The sequence below is a fragment of the Hyaena hyaena genome, unplaced genomic scaffold (assembly GCF_003009895.1).
Source record: "Hyaena hyaena isolate Hyena2069 unplaced genomic scaffold, ASM300989v1 scaffold_235, whole genome shotgun sequence".
In the NCBI taxonomy this organism is placed as follows: Eukaryota; Metazoa; Chordata; class Mammalia; order Carnivora; family Hyaenidae; genus Hyaena; species Hyaena hyaena.
This window is the reverse complement of record NW_024080867.1, coordinates 2,100,068-2,123,164: the sequence shown is the minus strand read 5'-3', so window position 1 is coordinate 2,123,164 and position 23,097 is coordinate 2,100,068. Positions and strand designations below refer to the sequence as shown.

Genomic DNA, 23,097 nt, shown 5'->3' with positions numbered 1-23,097 from the left:
CAACATAGTATTAGAAATCTTAGCCTCAAAGGGGCGCCTGGGTGGCTTAGTCGGTTAAGTGTCCTACTTTCGCTTAGGTCATGATCTCGCGGTTCGTGGGTTCGAGCCCCGCGTCGGGCTCTGTGCTGACTGCCAGCTCAGAGCCTGGAGCCTGTTTCAGTCTATGACTCCCTCTCTCTCTGACCCTCCCCTGCTCACGCTGTCTCTCTCTCTCTCCTAGAAATAAATAAAAACATAAAAAAAAAAAAATTTAAAAAAAAAAAAAAAGAAATCTTAGCCTCAGGGGCGCCTGGGTGGCTCAGTTAAGTCTCCGACTTCGTCTCAGGTCATGATCTCACAGTTCGTGGGTTCGAGCCCCTCATCAGGCTCTGTGCTGACAGCTGGCTCAGAGCCTGGAGCCTGTTTCGGATTCTGTATCTCCCTCTCTCTCTGACCCTCCCCTGTTCATGCGCTCGCTCTCTCTCTCAGAAATAAATAAAACATAAAAAAAAAATCTTAGCCTCAGCAATCAAGCAACACAAAGACATAAAAGTCATCCAAATTGGCAAGGAGGAGGAGGAAAAACATTCACTCTTCACATTAGCATTCTTCACAGAGCTAGAACAAACAATCCTAAAATTTGTATGGAACCAGAAGACACCCCAGATAGCAAAAGTAGTTCTGAAAAAGAAAATGAAAGGCGAGACATCACAATTCCAGACTTCAAATTGCATTACAAAGCTGTAATCATCAAGACACTATGGTACTAGCACAAGAACAGGCACACAGATCAATGGAACAGAATAGAGAACCCAGAAATGGACACACAAACACACGGCCAACTAATCTTTGACAAAGCAGGAAAGAATATCCAATGGTAAAAACACAGTCTCTTCAGCAAATATGTTAGGAAAATTGGACAGGAACTTGCAGAAAACAAACCTGGACCACTTACACCATACACAAAAATAAACTCAAAATGGATGAAAGACCTAAACATAAGACAGGAGCCATCAAAATCCTAGAGGAGAAAACAACCAACAACCTCTCTGACCTCAGCTGCAACATCTTCTTACTTGACATGTCTCCAGAAGCAAGGGAAACAAAAGCGAAAGTGAAAATAGTGGGATCTCATCAAAATAAAAAGTTGCACAGTGAAGGAAACAATCAGCAAAACTAAAAGACAACCAACAGACTGGGAGAAGATGTTTGCAAATGACATGTTAGATAAAGGGTTAGTACCCAAAATCTATAAAGAACTTATCAAACTCAACACCCCCCCAAAAAAATAATCCAGTGAAGAAATGGGCAAAAAATATGAATAGACCCTTTCCCAAAGAAGACATCCAGATGGCTAACAGACACAGAAAAAAAATGCTCAACACCACTCATCATCAGGGAAATACAAATCAAAACCACATTGAGATACCACCTCACATCTGTCAGAATGGCTAAAATTAACAACTCAGGCAACAACAGATGTTGGTGAGGATGCTGAGAAAGAGGCTCTCTTTTGCACTGCTGGTGGGAATGCAAACTGGTGCAGCCACTCTAGAAAGCAGTATGGAGGTTCCTCAGAAAATTAATATTAGAACTGCCCTATAACCCAGCAATTGCACTACTTGGTATTTATCCAATGGATACAGGAGTGCTATTTGAAGGGGCACATGACCCCAATGTTTATAGCAGCATATTGGCAAGCCAAAGTATGGAAGGAGCCCAAATGTCCATTGACTAATGAATGGATAAAGAAGATGCGGTATATATATTCAATGGAATAATACTTGGTGATCAAAAAGAAGGAGATCCTGGCATTTGCAACACTGTGGATGGAACTAGAGTGTATTACACTAAATAAATCAGAGAAAGACAAATATCATATGATTTCACTCATGTGAATTTAAGATATAAAACGAATGTAAAGGAAGAGAAGCAAAAGTAATATAAAAACAGAGAAGGAGACAAACCATAAGAGACTCTTCAATACAAAGAACAAACAGAGGGTTGCTGGCAGGGTGTTGGGTGGAGGGAAGGGCTAAGAGGGTGAAGGCATTAAGGAGTACATTTGGTGGGGTGAGCACTGGGTGTCATATGTAAGTGATGAATCACTAAGTTCTCTTCCCAAAATCATTATTAGAGTATATGTTAACTTGGGATGGATGGATTGGATGGATGGATGACCCCATCATACATAGCCTATTTGTTGCAGAAAAATTGTAACCTGACTATATAAAACACCCCTGGAAATCAATAAGAATGAAATAAATGACTTATTTGGGGAAAAAAATGGTAATCAAATACAGATAGGCAATTTACAGAAGCAAAACCTGAATCATCAATGATTAATAAAAAACTGCTAAGTTTGATTCGTAATCAAAAATAAATTTAAACCACCATAGTTTATTACTCCTCATGACAATGCCAAAAACTACAAGTCTGTAATCACTGTTCACCAGGATGTAGACACACACACACACACACACACACAAAGGACTGGATAAACTTGGCACCTATTAAGGAATATTTTCAGGATGAATTCTTAAAATTAAGAAGGTATAAACGAGTGTCAGATGGGGTGGTTGGCTAACTAGGTGGAGCATGCAACTCTTGATCTTGGGGTAATGAGTCAGAGCCCCACGTAGGGTGGAGGGATTACTTAAAATAATAAAAAATGTTAAAAAAAAATGTGACTTTTGAATCGTGAACATTGTACATGTTCAAACATAAAATACAATTTTAAAACGAGTCAAAACACACCCTATTAAAATAGAAGCCCCTGTGTCTTTTCACTGTGTTGAGCCTGCCTTGTACCCATTTGCTGTAATGAATCAGCCATGGCTGGACCACAGGCTAAGTCCTATGCGTCTTCCTAGAGAATCACCAAATCTGGGGGTGGTGTTGGGTCCCCAAACAATCACTTCTGGCCCTTTCTGCCTCCCCAATTCCCCCTCATTCTGCCAGGTCAGCCCCACATCCCTGATGTCCTCCAGGTGAGGTTAGCCACAATGCACCCTGTTCTTGCCACCTGTATCCAGCCTGCCATATATCAATGTATATTTTCAAGTTCATGTAGATTCCATAAATACTTCTTAAATTCTCTATCATAATTTCTTATCTCGAAACAATCAGAACTATTGTGATTTGGCCCAAATAACTTTTATGGAATTCAGTTTCTTCATCTGTCAAATCAGGTGACTGGTCTAGTTTTTTTTTTTTTTTAATGTTTTTAATGTTTTATTTTGGAGACAGTGACACAGAGCATGAGCAGGGGAGGGGCAAAGACAGAGGGAGACACAGAATCCAAAGCAGGCTCCAATCTCTGAGCTGTCAGCACAGAGTTGGATGCGGGGCTCGAACTCACGAATCGGGAGATCATGACCTGAGCGGAAATGGGATGCTTAACTGACTGAGCCACCCAGGCACCCTGTGACTGGTTTAGTTTTAACTATGGTCTATTTAAGGTAAAACATCCGAAATTGTTGTATGATTATGCATCAATCATAAGGGTCTATATTAGAGGTAGAAAATTCAAATATTTAGAGGCATTAGACATACACAGGATCAATACATGAAGGATGCTAAGTAAGGCTTATGGTGAATGAACAATAAAAGACCATCTAAAACTAGGTGACCTTGGGGGATGAGGGTACTCAACCTCTCTGTGCCTGTCTCCTCTTATGCAAAATGTGGATAACAACAGAATTCGCCTGAAAGACATGGTACAGAAACTCAATGAAGTCATTTATATATTGCATTTAGAAAAATCTCTAGCATGTGCTCAGAGCTAAATAAAGGTTCCTATTATAAATTATTAATTTTTTTAGGGGCACCTGGGTGGCTTAGTTGGTTAGGCATCGACTTCGGCTCAGGTCATGATCCTGTGGTTTGTGAGTTCAAGCCCCGCGTTGGGCTCTATGCTGACAGCTCAGAGCCTGGAGCCTGCTTCAGATTCTGTGTCTCCCTCTGTCTGCTCCTCTCCAGCTTGCACTCTGTCTCTTGCTCTCTCTCTCAAAAATAAACATTAAAACTTTTTTTATTGATTGATTTTTAAAGTTGAGCTAATAATTGCTACCCTTTAAGTTTCAGGGAAAATTATATGACAATAATGCAGGTAAGCATGGGGCACATAATAGGCAATTAATAACAAACAACTACAAGTTAAGTTTCTCCGGCGAAACAGACCAGTAATATACATTTAAAGAGATTTCTTTTTTTTAATATAATTTATTGTCAGATTCGCTAACACACAGTGTGTACAGTGTGCTCTTGGTTTTGGGGGTAGATTCCTGTGATTCATTGCTTATATACAACACCCAGTGCTTCTTATGACCAATTGGCTCATGTGTTTATGGGGTCTGAGAAGACCCAGAGCCTGCTGTCTGCTCGCTGGAGACCCAGGAAAGCCAGTGTTGTAAATTCCAGACCAAGGGGTCAGTCTGAGACAGAATTTGCCCTTCCTCAGCCATTTTTGGTCTATTCAGGCCCATGGTGGATTGGGAAATGGCCACCACAAAGGGGAGGGTTTTCAGCTTTACTCAGTCTACTGATTCAAATGCTAATGTCTTCTGCAAGCACCCTCACAGACTCACCCAGAAATCTTTTTTTTTTTCTTTTTTAGTAATCTCCACCCAACATGGGGCTCGAATTCACAACCCTGAAATCAAGAGTCGTATGCTCCAGCTACTGAGCCTGCCAGGCGCCCCTCAGATATGATCTTTAACCAAATATCTGGGCAGCCTATGATCCAGTCAAGCTGACACATAAAATTAACCACCACAATCACCAAAAATGGAGGAGAGGGTAAGATTTATTTTAAAAATCATACAAGACCATAGGACCACAGGTGACAAAAGGGATGGGTCATGGGCTATAGTCAACCTCTAGATGTTTGGCCAACATCGTGTTTGCAAAACAATTGCTATTAGTGCCCATTTCTAAAAATAGAGACTCTTTCCACATGAAATGGCATTTCTTGGGGTGAAAACAAAATCATAACTTAGGAAAATTCTAGGTAGGTCTGCATCCCCACATGGCAGCCCTCTGCTGGAGATCTGAGATGGATTCTGTCCTCAACGATCTCCATCGCTCCCGTGTCTCACACCCTGCCAGCACCCCTCACAGGGAGCCCAGTTTGAGAGCCCCTGAGCGCAAGCAACATCCCTCGGCCCGGCCGGGCAATTGCGGGGTCTGGCCACCAGGTGGCACCGTGGCTGTGTGGTGCTCAATCACTAGATGGCGCGCGCGTATTCTCACGGGCCACACGGCTTTCAGAAAAGCAACTCCAGTCTGCTGATTTCCCACTGTGTGCTGTGAGCATCAGGTGTGACTTCCTTAAATACTCACAAGTGCCCATAAGAGGCTGTGTTTCTTACATGGCAGTGGGGGGAACTGAGGCTCAGAGAGAGGCCCCATTTATAGACCAGGAAAAGCATCTCCCTGGGTTGCCGGAAGGGTTCAAGGACATACTATGTGTCAAGTGTCTGACAGAACTGCTGCTGCAAAGGGCACTTAGTTGCTTTTATTATCACTTGGCTGATAATAATAACAACCAACATTGCTTGGCTGTTATTATCAGATGCATCTGACCGTCCGTTCTGCTGGTTGCTCCCGACAGTGAAGGAACCCTGACATTGAACTGGTCCACAGCCACCCGGACTCAAGGCTACCCTCCTTGCCGCCTTTACAGCCGGTGTTAATGGAACACGGGCAGAGTGATGTATCCCCTTTATACCCACTTTCATCCGATCTCTCCCTTCCTTTAGATTGCGCTGCACTTCCTCCCAGAAATCCTCCCTGGGGTAACCCCCACCCTGTTTGGGTGGAGGAAGTATTTACTAGCTTGTAGTCCCTCAGGATCCTGTGCTTTTCCTCATCTTAGCGCTTTCCACACTCATGGCGGCCCATTCATTTGTCTGCCCAACTGCTGCCCACACCACCTCACCCCAAAGGACTCTGAGGTGCAGAAACAAATGAGGAAATTCTTCTTGGGGTAAAATGCCCTGTGGCTCCCAATCTGGACTGAGCACCTGAGAAACTCTTTCTTCTTTCCAGTTTGATTGAGACATCACTGATACATAATACTGTGTAAGTTTAAGGTGCACAGTGTGTTGATTTGATACTATTATATTGTAAAATGATTAACACCACTGTTAGTTAACACCCCCATCCAGTCACACAAATACCATTTCTTTAAGAAACTGGAGCAGCACCACCTGGGGCCAAAGGAAGCCCAGTCTCTGGGAGGTGAGAATTCTACCACCGAACCACCAATGCCGTCGTTTAAGCCCATTCTCTGGGACGGTGCCCTTCAGCTGATTCCAAAATGCATGAGGTACAGTAAATGTTATAAGGGTGCTGTGCAGACCCTTGGTTATTCTGTCTCGGACACCAGCGGGGGTCCTACAATTCAACTCACTTCTGACACCTTACCAGACAGAGCATCACATCCCACAGCTGAAGGGCTCCGTCCTACCAGACTGCCCCCCCCAGCCTCCAGACACCAATCCAGGTCGCCCCTGTGCTTCTGGCCAACCGGCTGTCAATCAGAGGTTCCCATGACGCCCTCCTCAGGCTCAATTAATTTGCTAGAGGGGTTCACAGAATTCAGAGAAACATTTTACCCAGTAGATTAGTGGTTTATGATAAAAGCATAGAACTCGAGAACAGCCAGATGTAAGGGATGCTTGGGACCAGGTACGGAGACAGGGTGTGTGGGGCTCTCCCACGTGTCCGCATGTTCGCCAACCTGAGAGCTCTCAGAACTACGGGCTTCAGGGATTTTATGCTGGCTCCATTATATAGACATAATGGATTACATCACTGGCCTTTGTTGTTTGATTCAACCGCCAGCTCCTCTCCCCAACCCAGAGGTCGGCGGGGGGGGGGGGGGGTACTAGAAGTTCCTGCCCTCCAGGACTTGGTCAGCTCCCTTAGCCCACCCCTAAGTGCTTTCCGAAAGTCACCTCATGAACATGTTCAAGGCACGTTCATCACTCAATTCCAAGGTCTTAGGACCTCTGTGCCAGAAATGGGGATGAAAACCAAATAAATATTAGTTATTACAAATCACACATGTGTATCGCTATGTAATCGCTATAACATCGATTATAGCGATTATAGCAGGGCTAACAGGGGAGGTTCTGACAGTCAGCAGAGAAGCGGGCGACAGACTTGTTTTGTGGCCCTGCCCACGTGGGACAGCCCGCTCTGGGCTGGATTTTCTTGTTGGTGAAACGGGGATCGTCGAGAGTAAACTACATTCGTGGGGTTAGAGCAAAGGTTCAGTAATATGAGTGCTTTACCGACTTTAGCACATAGGGAATATTCAGTATGAGGCAGCTATTATTAGGATATGAATTCTATTAAGCAGATAATATGTATCATCTTGGTAAGCAGTTAGGCCCCAGGCACTTCACATGTACCGTCAGAAGAAAAACAAGTGAAACAACCACCAACGATTATCGGACTCTTGTGGCGGGCGCTGTTTTTCAGAGCTGTAGTGAGCACTCGTGATAACCCCGGGAGGAGACATAACCCATCACCTAACACGAGGGGACTGGAAATGCTCACCATCACCTCCATAGCCAGGCTGCTACAGAGCCAAGACGCAGGTTGGCAAGCACTATGCGGACTCACAACAGGATGCATCAGATCAAGGAGCAGGAGGGGAAAGAGAGCAGGGAAGGGGGTAAATGGTGCCACCTCAAGATACGCCTCCTTGACGCCGCCGCAGACACCAGACAAGCTGTAAGAATGGAGTAGAGACACCCTTTTGTAAGTGCCGTTCACACTCACCAGGAAAATCTCCATTTGTAGGGGCGGCTGCCTGAAGACGGGAGGACTCTAAATCTCTAGGAAACCCTGGACCAATGGGAAAGCCTGGACTTCAGTCTACACTGCAACCCACTCTTGCTGACTTCGCTCTCCCTGGTTACCTCCCGTAACTAACTCCCATCAAAATCTTTTGTCCCAGTTGTAGATGGTATTGAAGGCGAAGGCTTCTACCAAGGCCTGTCTCCTGTGCACAGGAGGTGTGTGTGTTATTAAACTTGTCTTTTCCTCCTGTTAATCTGTCTTACATCAATTTAATTACTAGACCAGCCAAAGAAACTACGGGGGAGGGGCACGCTTCTTCCACCCCCACACCCCCCTGCTCTGAGTTGGCTGCTTGGGGAGTGAAGTGACATTTGGGTCTCAGTATTTTGCTTGGTCTGTGAGAAACACTCCAAACGGCAGCTCACATCAGCATTAATAAAGCAGGGCCATAGTTTAAATCAGTGGTCTGTTTGTTTTTTTAAGCAGCCCAACTATTATGGGGGCACCTGCATGGCTCAGTTGGTTGAGCATCTGACTTTGGCTCAAGTCACAATCTCATGGTCTGTGAGTTCAAGCCCCACTTAGGGCTCTCTCCTATCAGCGCAGAGCCTGCTTCAGATCCTCTGTCCGCTCTCTCCGCCCCTCCCCTGCTTGCACTCTCTAAAAAAAAAAAAAAGGCAGCCCAACCATTATCAAATGGCATCTTGCTTAAGTGAGGTGGTTGGGGGGGGTGGGTAACACCAGGCTCTTTCAATACTTTCCCCAGCGCACCCTCCACAGGAGTGCTGTAGCTGGAATGCTATCAGCCTAACTCCAGATCAGACCTAATAGAGAGGTGGGGATAAATCATAGCATTAGAAGGAATTAGATTATTTGGGGCTGGACATCATAGGTTGAGAGCACAACATGGCCCCCACATCGGGGCTCCAGGCTTCTGCACGGTTGGCTACAAAGTCAGAGCGTCCCACTAGTATGGGGCTAGAAGAATCCCAGAACTCTGGAAAGTACCATACTTATGGTTACAGTTTTATTATAAAAGATATGTTGCGGAGGAAAAAGTTTCCTCTACCCTTCAAAGGGTTTTCTGGTGTCTAAGAATTAAGCTGACATGAGACAGATTAACAGGAGAGAGACAAATTTAATTCTGTACACACACATACACGAGAGATTCCAAGGCAGAAAGTAAGATGAAGTATCCACGCCACCCTGAGCTAAGGAGTGGGGGGGGGGGGGGCTGGCGCCTCAAAGGGGAGCAGGGGAATAAGAACAGATGTTTGATAAGTAGATGTTCACCCTGCCATACAGATGAGTCACTCAGGTAACATTTACATCTGGTAATAACGCTTACTCAGGAAAGATCCCCAATTCAGATTCTTCTAGGTAGTTAAAAGAGGGGCAAGTTTCTCTTGAGCCTGAAGGGTCTCCATTGTGCTCACATGTCAAAGTGGCACATTTTGGAGAGACTTGCACTGATCACCTTCACCACTATTTAGATGAAGGGGTTAGTGACTGAAGGAAGGAAGCCAAAGTAGGACAAAGACCTCTTCAGGACTTAGGAATGAAAACATCACTGAGCATTAGAGCACAAAAGACCTTTATAGATGGTCTAGTCAGTGTCTCTCCATCCATCCTAATACGTAGAATCTTCTGAGGAGTTTTAAAACATAGTGCACCACAATTTCAACTGACCTTCAGACATGGAGCTGAGCACGGTATTATTTTAAGTTTATTTATTATTTTGAGACACACACACACACACACGTGTGCACACAGTGTGCATGTGTAGGAGAGGCAGAGAGAGGGAGAGACAGAATCACAAGCAGGCTCTGCACGGTCAGCACAGAGCCTGATGCGGGGCTCGAATCATGAACTGTGAGATCACGATCTAAATTGAAATTGGACGCTTAACCGACTGAGCCACCCAGATGCCCCACGCTGTATTTTTTTTTTTTTTTACAGCTCCCAAGTGGCTCTGATGTACAACCAAGATTGAGAACCAATGAATGTACAAAGTTGTGGGTTTTTTAAGATTTTAAGTGCTCTCTACACCTAACGTGGGGCTCAAACTCACAACCTCGAGATCAAGAGTCACACACTCCACCAACTGAGCCAGCCAGTCACCTTGTACTAAGTTCATTTCTCAAAATATTTTTAAAAATATTTTTAATGTTTATTTATTTTTGAGAGACAGAGTAAGTGCAGGAGGGGGCAGAGAGAGAGACAGAGAGAGCAGGCTCCAAGTTCTGAGCTGTCAGCACAGAGCAAGACAAGGGGCTTGTATTCACAAACAGCAAGATCATGACCTGAGCTAAAGTTGGACGCTTAACCCACTGAGTCACCCAAGCGCCCCTGTGTACTAAGTTCATTTTTAAGATGAAATTTCATTGTACTGCCCCATGTGGAAACCCAGTATCACTTGCCAGAGATAGTTCTAACAGTGAATACAATAAAAACAGATATAACCTGATAAAAGGGATTGGTAAGTGTTAAACTGTTACTGATACACTTACTTCTTCACTGAGAAAGCCTGAAAAAGAACTGTAAAAAAAAAAATCTTCCTGACCACAGGATTCGGTGTTGCCATGCTTTATGCCTCCAGAGGTCATGAGGGGCACGGACCTAGTTAAATCCTGATTTCAGGGACAGGGTGAGGGAAACATGACTTGGTCCAATTTTGCTAGACAATTAAAAAAAAAAAATGGACTGCCTGGGCAGCTCAGTCAGTTGAGCGTGGGACTTAGGCTGAGGTTATGATCTCGCGGTATGTGGGTTCTAGACCCGCATAGGGCTCTGTGCTGACAACTCAGAGCTTGGACCCTGCTTCAGATTCTGTGTCTCCCTCTCTCTCTGCCCCTCTTCTGCTCACACACTGTGTGTCTCTCTTTCTCAAGAATAAATAAACATTAAAAAGAATACACAACTAAGAAGCAATGAAGGCATATCTGATACTAAGAAAAAAAATACTCAATACAAAGGGAGGGTAAGGTGGGGTGAGGAGGGGGCACCAGATCTTCCGACTGCAATTGAACGTGACCTCAAGTCAACTGAGCACCCCCTGGTTATTTTACAGATGGTGCAGTGATGGACAGGACAGCTTGCCTAAGCAAAATTGGGGCCAGTGCTTGGCCCAGAGCGAGAATTAGAATCCATCCCCATAATTTTCCACTTGAGGAAACTCAGAGCTCCTCAAGGATGAGAACTGATCATGGTCCGCAGCAGTGGAGGTGACAAGGGCAGATTTCTGGAATTCCAGGGTCCTGCCACCAAACCCTGTAGCATCCATCAGGGAGCACAGTCATTGGCTGTGTGCTGAGAAGCAAGATTAACGCTACAAAACCCACTACGTCCTTTTCTCAGATCAACACACCGAGACTCCAGAGTAAGGGAGGGACTTACCCAAATCCCCAAATAAAAGATGACGACGATGACAATCAGACACTAACACCTGAGAGGTCACGGTGTGCGGGGCACTGCCCTAAGATTCCATTAGACAGTCAAATTCTATCATCACCCTCAATTTTAGGGAAACTGAGGCAGAGTGTGTACACCTCGTCCGGGGTGTCAGAGCTAGTAAGGGGCAGAGGAGCTCCAAAGAACATTTCATAAAAGGGGAAACTGAGGCCTACAGAGGAGGAAAGGGTCCCGACCCCAACTCCCCGTCGCGGGGGTGAGAAGGGTGAGTACAAGGTGGGCGACTCAGAATCCACACCTTCAAATTTGCCCTCTCCCCCTCGCTGGGGAGTTATGACGTCACAGGCGGGTGAGTGGGAGTTGTCACCAGGAGCTTGGGCATCCCGTTCGGAAACCTGAGGGGATCGCACTCACCTCCGGAGGCACTTCTTCCGAGCCCGCACTTCTGGACTCGGGACCGAGTCCCGGAGCGCCCCCCATGCGCAGCCTCGGCGTCCCTCCGCCAGCACGACCCGCGACACTACCCCGGCAACCGAGGCTCGCGGACCCCCTGGACGCCACCGGCCGCGAATGTGCGCGGCCAGCTCAACGCGCATGTGCGCCCCTGACCTGTCGCTCAAAGGCGGAGGTGTGGCGTCTCTGCCAATAGGAATCCTCCTTCCTGCCTGGCCCCGCCTCATTCGTCAAGCTTCCGGCGTCTGAGTCTCCAGGGCAACCGTCAGACTGACGGCCTAGGAAAGCGAGGCCCAGAAACTTCTGGGTGTCGCGGACTCAAAGGAGCAGAGAAACGGGAGGCGCCTGGGAGTGAGAAAAGTCTCCGACGCAGGCGTCCCTGGCTCCGCTTGCCAGGTCCTGACAGAGTGGCCGACCCGTTCGCGGGCCTTGGGGTTGGGTTGCGAGGGGCTCGGCCTTCACGGTGGGCGTAGCTGAGCGGGCCGCGGTCGCCATGGTAATACCTCCGGCTCACCGCCCACCCCTGGCGCAAGTTGTGACGTCACGCGCCAAGCCCTGCGGGAAGGCGTGAGGTTGGGCCGTGGGCGGGGCCGGGGTGGGCGGGGCCGGGGTGGGCGGGGCCGGGGTGGGCGGGGCCGGGGTGGGCGGGGCCGGGGTGGGCGGGGCCGGGGTGGGCGGGGCCGGGGCGAGGTGGAAGGGATTCCTCCGGCTGGTCAGCTTACAGTGCCCCCTTTCGGAAAGTTCTCCGTCTTTGCTGCAGGTCCTTCACTCGTTTTTATTTGCTCATTTGTTTAGTTTGCTCCGCATTGGTTGGAAACAGACTTTACGTGTCACGCCTGCCTTCTGCCAAAGGAGCATCCCACCTCCCCCTACCTGCTCTGGCCCTTGAGGACAGGTTCGTGCTGTCCATTGATTCATCTAACAGGGGCTGGCCACAGACTGCATGTTTTGAGCGAGTGTAGGAAGAAGTGGACCCATGTTTCTCAGCCTGGGCATAATTGACATTTGGGTCTGATTATTCCTTGGGTGAGGGCTGTTTTGTGCATTGTAGGGTGTTGAGCAATATCCCTCTGCCCACTAGGGGCCAAGAGCAACACCCTTAGCCTTCCCACCGGTCTTGACAATCAAAAATGTCTCTGGACGCAGCCAAATGTCCCCTGGGAGGCAAACTCAGCCCCATTGAAGAACTACTGCTTTTTAAGGGGCTTTCCTAGGGGCGCCTGGGTGGCTCCGTTGGTTGAGCGTCTGACTTCACCTCAGGTCATGATCTCACAGTTTGTGAGCGTGAGACCCACATCCAGCTCTCTGCTGTGAGCACAGACCCCCGATTTGGATTCCTTCTCTGCCTCTCTCCGCCTCATGCTCTCCCCCTCATTTATATGCAAATTGCCGTAAGAAATGATGACAGCTTCCTTGAGCTCAGACACAATTGTGCCTACACAGCAACACCCCCAACCCATTTAATTCAGGACTTTAGTTGACTTGGGAAACTAATTTTACCTTCTCAAGTAGTCATTGGAGCCCAAGCATGTGAAACTACTCTCGGTGTGTGCAATCACCCTCTAAAGAGTATAGTAAAGCCTTTGTTTCCTTACTGACTGCCTGACCTGAAAGATAGCGTCCTATTTGCCAAGAACAAAAGTAACCACATTTTTAGATAGAGAAACTCTATCGAAATAGATAGAAGAACTCCATAAAAACCTGCTTCTTGCTCCTTTTCCTGCTTCTATTCTTTCTAGGGCCTGCACCCCCAACTTTACACACACCTCATGATGCAAATAATGTATGTCCCCCTTGTAGGGGGCGAAGAGCTAATGATTTCTTTTTCTTTTTTTTTAATCTTTTATTTATTTCTAGGAGAGAGAGAGAGACAGCGTGAGCAGGGGAGGGTCAGAGAGAGAGGGAGTCACAGACTGAAACAGGCTCCGGGCTCTGAGCTGGCAGTCAGCACAGAGCCCGACGTGGGGCTCGAACCCACGAACCACGAGATCATGACCTAAGCGAAAGTCGGACGCTTAACCGACTAAGCCACCCAGCCGCCCCATAATGATTTCTTTAGAATAGGCAATATCTAATGGAGGACCAGGGGAAAATGATCGAATGAAGCCATCATATGTGCATTCTAGACCTCCACCACCAGAGCTCGACCCCTCTACGTCAAGACCTGGCTCCAAGGAGTAACACCTGGGCCCTTGTCTTTGCTCTAACCAGTTTCTGGATGCCTGAGAGGACTCACAGTCCAGACCACAATCCTCAGTAAAAGCCCCTGGACCTCCGGCAAAACCGAGGCTCTCTCCTTTCCTGAGTCTCCTGGACGCTGTCTATACCTGCACTCTCTCTGTACCTTCAATAAACTCTGCTCTCACAGCCTGCCAGCTCACATTTTATTTCTCTCCTGTGCACAGCCAAGCACCCTCTTGGCTGGTGCTGCGGGACACCGTCTGGCTCCTCGGCCTGGCCTGGGGGCAAGTGTTTCATCCTACTGGACAAAGCCCAACTGACCACAAGATCTTGACCTGAGCCAGTCGAGTCCAATATGCTTAATGGACTAAGCCACCCAGGCACCCCAAGCAGATGCCATTTTTTTAAATGTTTGTTTATTTCTGATAGAGAGAAAGAGCAGGGGAGGGGCAGAGAGAGAGGGAGACACAGAATCTGAAGCAGCTCCAGGCTCTGAGCTGTCGGCACACAGCCCAATGCAGGGCTCGAACCCACGAACCGTGAGATCATGACCTGAGAAGAAGTCGGTCAAGAGCCACCTAGGTGCCCCCCCACTCCCCACCCCCCAGTTAACACTTCTTATAGAACCACTACGAGGTCCTCCCCATCTCCACTGCGGTCACCAAGTATCATGCCTGGGCCACTCCGGACCTCATTCTCTCCGTCTCTCGGCTTCCACTCTTGCCCTGATGCCACATCACTGTCCACATACTCACCCAGGGTGACCCTTTCCTACCTCACATCAGATCTTGCGGATGGCTCTCCAGCAAACATAGAATAAAACTTCCTTCTAGCCAAGGTGTAGAGGGCCCCATTGTGACCCGGGCTCCCTCTGGCTCTCCCAACTGGTGCAGGCTTTCCTCCGGTCCCTCGAACGCACACAGTGCAATTCGGCCACGGCTGTCCCTGCGGTCCCCAAGGCAGGCTGCTTCTACTCCCTCGTCTGGCCTTCTCGGCAAAGCGGCCACTGGCCTGCATGCGCAGACAGGTCTCCTGACCTGCTTCCTTTCCTGGAACTCACCGCTTGTTTGTTCCCGTCCTGCCCCTGTCCTGTGAGCTCTGTGGGTCCGGGGACCTTGTGGGGTCCCAGCACTCAGCAAGGGACCTGCTGCATGTATAAATATTTGAATGCATGGATGAAATGAATGGTTACTGGTCATTTCTTGCAGGTATTATTCCCAAGCGCCTCTGAGCCCCCCCCCCCCCAACTCTTACACCCACACCTCTGCTTACTGCACAGTAAATGACTTGGTTTTAAGAACCTACCACAGGGCGCCTGGGTGGCTTAGTCGGTTAAGCGTCCGACTTTCGCTCAGGTCATGATCTCGCGGTTCGTGGGTTCGGGCCCCGCGTCCGGCTCTGTGCTGACTGCCAGCTCGGAGCCTGGAGCCTGTTTCAGTCTGTGACTCCCTCTGTCTCTGACCCTCCCCTGCTCACGCTGTCTCTCTCTCTCTCTCCTAGAAATAAATAAAACATTTAAAAAAAAAAAAAAGAACCTACCTTATTTACTGGGAGAGAGAGAGAGAGAAAGAGGTAGAGTCAGAGACGGAGAGAAGGAATGAATGGTAGTATTTCAGAGGAATCTCTGGGGCTGTGTTAGTACAGAAGGGAGTGTTTCCCAGCCAAGCCTGGTGGTGGAGGGGTGAGGGTGGGGACTGGAGAGAGACACGGAGGGAGGAGTGATTCAATGTACAAAGGAGGGTCTTCCTTCCTACCCCTTCCCCTGCTTGCACCTCCTTCACTCCCTCCCTTCTCTGTGCCTTCCTTCTCTCTCTCTGCCTGCCCTCCTCCCTCCCTCCTCTGCCCCCTCCTCCCGGACTCTCCCTCCTTCCTGGCCCCTCCTCCCTCCTTCCCGCCCCCTTCCTCCTCCCTTCTCCCTGCCCCCCTCCCCCTGCCCCCTTCCTCCTCCCCCTGCCCCCTTCCTCCTCCCTGTCCTTCCTTCCTTCCCCCTCCCACTTCCCTGCCCTCCCCCACCCACCCCTGGGCCCCATCCCCCACAAAGGTAAGAGGCTCCTTCCCAGTCTCCTTTGTTGTGGGACACGAACAGGAAGGTGACCATCATATAACTGCATTTCAACATGTTCCATCTGGTCCGTTTCGTGGGCAGTTTCCCGGTGGAACCTCCCCGCCCACCCTTCCCTGCCCTGGTCATCCTAAGCATTTTGTTCAGGGGTTACATTCAGAACGCCTCACATTTTTATGAGCAAAGTAACATCTATGTAAAATGAGCTTTCTTTCTGACTTTCAGTTCCTTTCTCTTGCCTGGATGGGACTTGCACCCGATGGAACATCCATCCAGTAGGTTGGGCAATAGAGGGGGTTCCCCGAGAACCATTCACACCAGCGCTGGGGGTTGGGAGGCGTTCACCACGTCAGCAGTGAACAGGCTGTTCCCTGCAAGTCTTGGGGAGCTTCTGTTTGTCATACGGGGGTGTTCCCTCCATTCCTGGTGTGCTGGGGCTTTATTCTGTAATCAGGAAGGACTGTTGGATCTTATCATATTTTTTTTCTGTATCTGTTGAGATGATATGATTTTTCCCCTCTTTATGTTAATACCGTGGGGATCCAGGGGCACCTGGGGGCTCAGTCAATTAAGCCTCTGACTTTGGCTCAGGTCATGATCTCACGGTTTGTGGGTTCAGCCCCCGCTGAGCTGTCAGCACAGAGCCTGGAGCCTGTTTCGGACTGTGTCTCCTTCTCTCTCTGCCCCTTCTCCCATTTGTGCTCTCTCTCTCATAAATAAATAGAACTAAAAAATTTTTAAAAAACTGAGTTGCTAGATGCCTGTTTTTAATTTGATGGTAGGTTTTATATAAAATCAGTGTGATTTCCTCTATTAGTATTTGGAAGATTTCACCATTAAAGCCATCTGACCCTGGGAGTTTGTTTTTGTGGGAAATTTGTTTGAATACAGATTAAATTTGTTTGTTTTTGTGGGAAGTTTGTTTGATTATAGATTAAATTTCTTTGATAAAAGATTATTCAGATATTCCACCTTCTGTTTCACTTTTGGTCAGTTGAGTTTTCTTAGGATTTGGTCCATTTTGTTTATATTTTTTTATGCTATTTTATTGGCATAAGGTTTTTCAAATTATCATCTTTATTACTCTTTTCATAACTGCAGGAACTCTTCCCTCCTAATTTTGGTAATTTGTTTCTCCTCTCTTTGTTTCTTATCAGCAATGCCAGAGAACTACATTACTACATTTTTATTAGTCTTTTCAGGACTAACTGTTAGCGTTGTTGATTTCTATTGTACACTTTTTCCTTTGGGTTTTGATCACCTCCTTCCTTCAATTTGGGTTTAATCTGTGTCTCTTTTTTCAAAATCCTTTAAATAAGTACTCAAATCATTGGTTTTCTGGATTTTCACTTTCCTTCCCTTCTTTCTCTTAGTGTATGCATTTAAAATTATACATTTCTCTCTAAGCAAAGCTTCCTTAATGTTATTCAATTCAAAATTCCGATCGTTTTTGTGATTCCTTCTTCGGCCCATGGATTATTTAGAAGTATATCTATTCATTTGTAAGTTTGGATTTCCTAACACGTTGATTGCTGATTTACAGCCTAATTCCACTGTACTCAGAGAACTTACTTGAAATGACTTCAATCTGAAGTTGATGGAGGCTCACTTTATAAACCAACATGCAGCCAATTTTGGTAAGAAAAAAAATCCCATGTTCACTTGAAAAGTCTGTGCTTCCCATCAATGTTGGTTGTAGGGTTTTCTATGTCAATTATGTCATGTTTGTTCATGGCTCTTTAGACCTTCTATATTCTCACTAAGTTTTATCTACTCCTATCATCTGCTAAGAGAGGTTTTAGAGTCTCCCTCTGTGATCCTGGGTGCATCTATTCTTCTAATTTTGCCAGTTTTCATTTTTTGTAAAAACAAACAAACAAACAAAAACATTCTAAACAGATTTAGAACTGTCATATTTTCCTGATGGGTTAATCCCTTTATCAATGTCAATGTCGCTCTTCATCTCTAGGAGTATTTCTTTTTTTCTTTTTCTTTTTTTTTTTTTTTTTGAGAGAGAGGGGGCAGAGAGAAAATCCCAAAATCCCAAGCAGACTCTGCACTGTCAGCACACAGCCCAATGTGAGGCTCAAACCCATGAACTGTGAGATCATGATCTGAGTTGGATGCTTAACTGAGCGAGCCCCCCAAGCACCCCTGGGAACACATCTTGACTCAGAACCTGAGGTGTCTGGTGTCAGAATAATTAGACTAGCTTCCTTTAAGTTAGCAGCTCAAGGATATAATTTTATGATTTAAGTCTCATTATTTTTCTTTCAAATTAGATCTGTTTCTCTCTCTCTTATAGATCTCTAATGGAGGGAGGAGGACCTTAAAAATGTTCCCTTTGTGGCAGTGTTCCTAGAAGTGGTTTTCTTTATACTTATTCCCTTTGGGGTTCTCAGAACTTTTAAAATCTGTTGCTTGATGGTTATTTTTATCAGGATGCAAAATTCTTAGTCATTAACTCTTGAAATATTACCAGCTTCGTTTCTCTTGCTTCTCCTTCTTAAATTTTCATTTCACCTATGTCACAAATTTTCACTTGGTCTCTTAAGTCTCTTATGCTTTTTTCTGTTTTCTTTTTTTTTTTTTAAACTAATTAGTTTTGAGAGAGAAAGAGCAGAGCAGAGGCAGAGAGAGAGGGAGAGCAAGAATCCCGAGCAGAAAAACTCCACAGTGTCAGCCCAGAGCCTGCCGCGGGGCGTGGGGCTCAAACTCAGGAACCACAAGACCATGACCTGAGCAAAAATCAAGAGTCAGAGGCTTAACGGACTGAGCCACCCAAGAGCCCCTTTTCTATACTTTTCTATTCTTTTATCCATTGTGCTTCACTTAGAATAATTTCTCTTGATCCGTTTTCTAGCTCACTAGTCATGCTTTCTGTTCAGCCCAACCCCTGAACTCTTCATTTGAGTTACATATTTTCAATTCTAGAATGGCCATTTGACTATTCTTTTTAAACAAATTGTAACTCTCTTGTGAAATCACTCATCTATTTTTGTGGACTTAATAATTACAAGCTTTTTTAAAGTGCTTATGGCCTATCTCTGGGCCACCTGGAGGCTCGCCCTTCTTGCCTGGTTTCCTCTTGGTTTTTGGCCATGCAGCCCTGACACTCGGGACTTACGTGTCATTTCCAGGGGAACAGGAATGTTTCCCACGCCTTCCTCAGTGTGTTGGGCCTCCTTGGTACCAACGGGCAGCACAAAGGGGCAAGGTGGACTGAACACTGGAGCGCCTGGGTGGCTCAGCTGGTTGTGCGGCCGACTTCGGCTCAGGTCATGATCTCGCGGTTTGTGGGTTCGAGCCCTGCATTGGGCTCTGTGCTGACAGCTCAGAGCCTGGAGCCTGCTTCGGATTCTGTGTCCCCCTCTCTCTGACCCTCCCCTGCTCACACTGTCTCTCTTTCTCTCAGAAATAAATAAAACGTTTAAAATTAAAAAAAAAAAAAAAAAAGGTGGACTGAAGGCTTTGGATGCCCTTCAGAAGGACACCTTCGCAGGTACGGAAGCTGTGTCCACGCTTACCTGGGGTCTTCTTCATGGGGCGCAGATCCATGACGTACCTTCTTCCTTGCAATCATTTGTTTTCTAAAGACGAACATGGAGGAGAACAAGGAGAGGAAATCATTAAGGAAGCATGAAACGGATGGATATAGTGCTTGGAGTGCCTGGGGAGGGGGATGTAGTGACCTCCTTGGTCTCCTTGCTGTCCCTCGGTCCCCAGGCACTCTCCTCCTTTGTGGCCTGTGCGCATAATTTTTGAGAGCGAGAGAGACAGAGCATGAAAGGGGGAGGGGCAGAGAGAGAGGGAGACATAGAAGTCAGGATGTCAATATGGAAAAGAGCCAGCGAGAGAGTAGGATAACATTAATACCTTCCCAAGCACGCTCCATTATTCCTTCATTAAATAAACTTAAAGTTGTTTTTAACTTTTTACTGTGTACTCTTCACAGACTCACAAACTATTGCGAACATATACAGAGGGCTCCTGTGTAACCGCCATCCAGCTTCTCCCCATGGCGGCAACTTATATGACTGCAATCCTTTATCAAAACCAGTGAGTTCACACTGGCACAGTATCAGTAACTGGAATGTAGAACATACTCAGATTTCGCCAGGGTTTTTTTGTGCACTCTTTTTTGTTTTAATTGTATTTTATGAAACACATCTATCTCACAGTCATAGGGAAGCTATCTTAAAATAATAAGGATATCATTACCTTGCTTTATAAGTGAAAGAAGGGAGGGGGCGCCTGGGTGGCTCAGTTGGTTAAGCGTCCGACTTCGGCTCAGGTCATGATCTCACGGTTTGTGGGCTTGACCCCCGCGTCGGGCTCTGTGCTGACAGCTCAGAGCCTGGAGCCTGTTTCAGATTCTGTGTCTCCCTCTCTCTCTGACCCTCCCCTGCTCACGTTGTCTCTCTCTCTTTCAGAAATAAAATAAAACATTAAAAAAAAAATAAGTGAAAGAAGGGAGATTCATACAGTTGTTACGGGTGCCAGTCTGAAAGCCACACAGTGACCCAAAACATGCGGATTCCAGTGAATCACAGCCTCTGCATCTCACGGGGAGGGTAGAAGTGGGACATGAGACTGATACTGGAAATGGAAAGGAAGGCACTACTTTATTTGTCCATTTCATCCCCGTAAATCATGATGGGCCCCAACTAAACAATCTGCTTGTTGAGTTGAAGTTGGTGGGTCCATGTGTGTATTAAGAATCAACACCTGGGAAGCTTGTTACAAACAAGGAGACTTAAGCTCAGCCTCAGATGTCCTGATTCCTTAGGAAGATCTGAGGTGGACTTCTAATTTTAAACAAAGGCTCAGAGGTCAACAAACATCTTCTATAAAGGGCCAGGTAGTAGCTATTTTAGGCTTTGCAGGTCACACAATCTTAGTATGACTACTCAACTACTCTGCCAACAAGAAACCAACCATTGAGGATACAAAAATGAATGTGTGTGGCTAGGTGTCAATAAAACTTTATTTAAAAAGAAAACAGGCAGCAGTCCAGGTTTAGTTTGCCACTCTAGCTCAGTGTTTCCCACCCTATCTGAATTGCATCACCTGAGAAACCTTTTGAAAGAACAGATTTCGAGACCACTCCCCTTGGTATTCTCATGCCAAAAATGCAGGTGGAACACAGAAATTTGTGTTTTGTTTTTTCAAGTTTCTGATGCTCAGCTTGTTTGGGGAACCACATCTTCTAACCTAGGCTCCATCTGGCTCACAGTGCCATTATGAAAACTCACTAACATGACAGAGATAGATGCTCCAATATTATGTCTCTTCGACTCCCTCCAATGCGCAAAAATGCCATGCATTAGCAGTTCTAGGGAACACTCTCTTCCTTTAAGGAACATTTGTGTAGCCCAACTGTGTCCCAGACCTTTTTACAGGCCAAGTCTTCTTTCCCTTGAGCAGTAGAGATGTTCCTTTCCCACCCATCCTTCCCCCAAGGGGCTGTTAAACATCTGGCAGGACATGGCACTTAGATCCTTCAGCGGAATCTGTTTGTACTGACAATGCTCCTGACCCCAGGCCAATGGCTAAATGCCAGGGTCTGGACCCACCGTTTCCCAGAATTCTTTGGGAATTTCAAGACCCAGAGAAAGTCCCAGGAATGTGATCTCAAGGATACAAAGTCAAGACAGTCACAGTACTCACTTTCTTCTTCTGTCCTCTCTGGAGGGCAGAGTGCAGGCAGCCAGGTTCCAATGGAGGTGCAGGGTAGAAAGAGACACAGGCGTTAAGCCTGGGATCCTAGACACCAGCAAAGAAGTATCCCTGACCCGCCAGAAGACAGCACAGGACTCCTGGAAGTGAGGCAGATGAAGACCCTGACTCTACTGTGCGGCTTATCTCTCTCTCCCACAAAGCTTTTTTTTTTTTTTTTTTTTTTTTGAGAGACAGAGAATGAGCAGGGGAAGGGCAGAGAGAGGAGACACAGAATCTGAAGCAGGCTCCAGGCTCTGAGCTGTCGGCACAGAGCCCAACATGGGGCTCGAACCCACAAACCATGAGATCATGACCTGAGCCGAAGTTGGATGCTCAATTGACTAAGCCACCCAGGTGCCCCAAAATTTCTATCGCCTTAAAACTCAGAGAAACAGAATGGGACTGGATGCTCTCTGAATGGTTCTTCCCAAATGAATAGGACATAAAAAAATAAATTAATAATCATATACTTATTTCAAGTAAATAAATAATGTCAGTGACTCCATTAAGTCCGCATGACCTTGTAGACAAGAAAAGAGAAACACCGTAAGGATATATGCTTCCTGCTTACCATCCATTGACAATCTGCTCATCATACCTGGGGAAGAAGATATACCACGTGGTATGCAAATACAAGACAAAGAAATATTCTTAATGAATGGAGTTCTCCAGCTCAATAACCTCTCTTCTTTGGGAAGTGTGGCTATGGTGCCTCAGGCATGCTTTACGGGTTCCCTCTGCATCCCCCACTGTCCCTTGTCCCCGTCTTCACTAGCCTGAATGTCTACTATAATCTCTGTTTATTTGTCTCTGTTCTCTACTAGCACCTGAGTTTCCCAAGGATGAGCACATCTGATCCATCTCTGGGCTCCCGTCGCCCAAGCATGGGTCGAGGCTCCTAGTTGATGCTCAGAAATTCGTGCTCAAAGTTCCCCCACCAAAGTTCAGAGTCCAAAGCCATCCCGAATGTGGCATGGCATTTACCTAGGATTCTTGGCAGCAGCCCGTGCAGAAGAGGAGTTGGCATGGTGACATGCCAGACATGGTCCACAGACATGGTCAAAATGGTGGGGTCGCGGAGATGGCGCCGCAGGTGGGAGACCAAACAAGATGAGATACTGAGGGTCAGGAACAGGCTGGGAAGTAGGGTCAACTCTGGGTCGTGGTGGGGAGTTAGAGGCTGAGGCCCAGACCTCTGTGAGATGCTGGAGTCTCATCATTTGACTGTGGAGGGAGCTTCAGTGAGCTGGGGAAGGGGCAGGGACCAATCCTCAGCCATGGTAGGAAGAGAGGGGGGAACAACCTGTTACTGACTCTAGAAAGAAGTGCCCAGTCTGCACTTCCAGTGACTTCACAGCAGCCCCCTCAGATCAGACCATCGGCCCCGTATTGCCAGTGAAGATGGCTCAGGAGAAATCACATAATTTTTGACACCTCGTGTTGCTGATGAGTGACTGCAAGAATTCAGCGCCCGC

The 23,097-nt window shown here is 46.8% G+C and overlaps 1 protein-coding gene and 2 long non-coding RNA genes across 4 annotated transcripts in view; 1 reads left to right on the top strand and 2 right to left on the bottom strand.

Annotated features, from left to right (window-relative positions):
• Positions 1–11,793, bottom strand: part of ZNF667 (zinc finger protein 667) — a 44,452-nt gene extending 32,659 nt beyond the window's left edge. Inside the window, exon 1 of the mRNA XM_039244116.1 lies at positions 11,620–11,793. The gene's annotated coding sequence lies outside the window, so the exon portion shown is untranslated. The remainder of the gene's footprint in view (positions 1–11,619) is intronic.
• An 83-nt stretch (positions 11,794–11,876) lies between these two features.
• On the top strand, positions 11,877–14,028 carry LOC120239704. 2 transcript variants are annotated; one of them, XR_005530487.1, is made up of 3 exons: positions 11,877–12,054; positions 12,454–12,553; positions 13,785–14,028. It is a non-coding gene; the product is annotated as an uncharacterized LOC120239704 (long non-coding RNA). The 2 variants fall into 2 exon arrangements; XR_005530488.1 differs by having other exon boundaries at positions 13,718–14,028.
• A 5,399-nt stretch (positions 14,029–19,427) lies between these two features.
• On the bottom strand, positions 19,428–22,985 carry LOC120239708. The gene is made up of 3 exons (XR_005530493.1): positions 22,607–22,985; positions 21,572–21,720; positions 19,428–19,491 (listed from the first exon to the last, which is right to left on the bottom strand). It is a non-coding gene; the product is annotated as an uncharacterized LOC120239708 (long non-coding RNA).
• Positions 22,986–23,097: the final 112 nt, after the last annotated feature.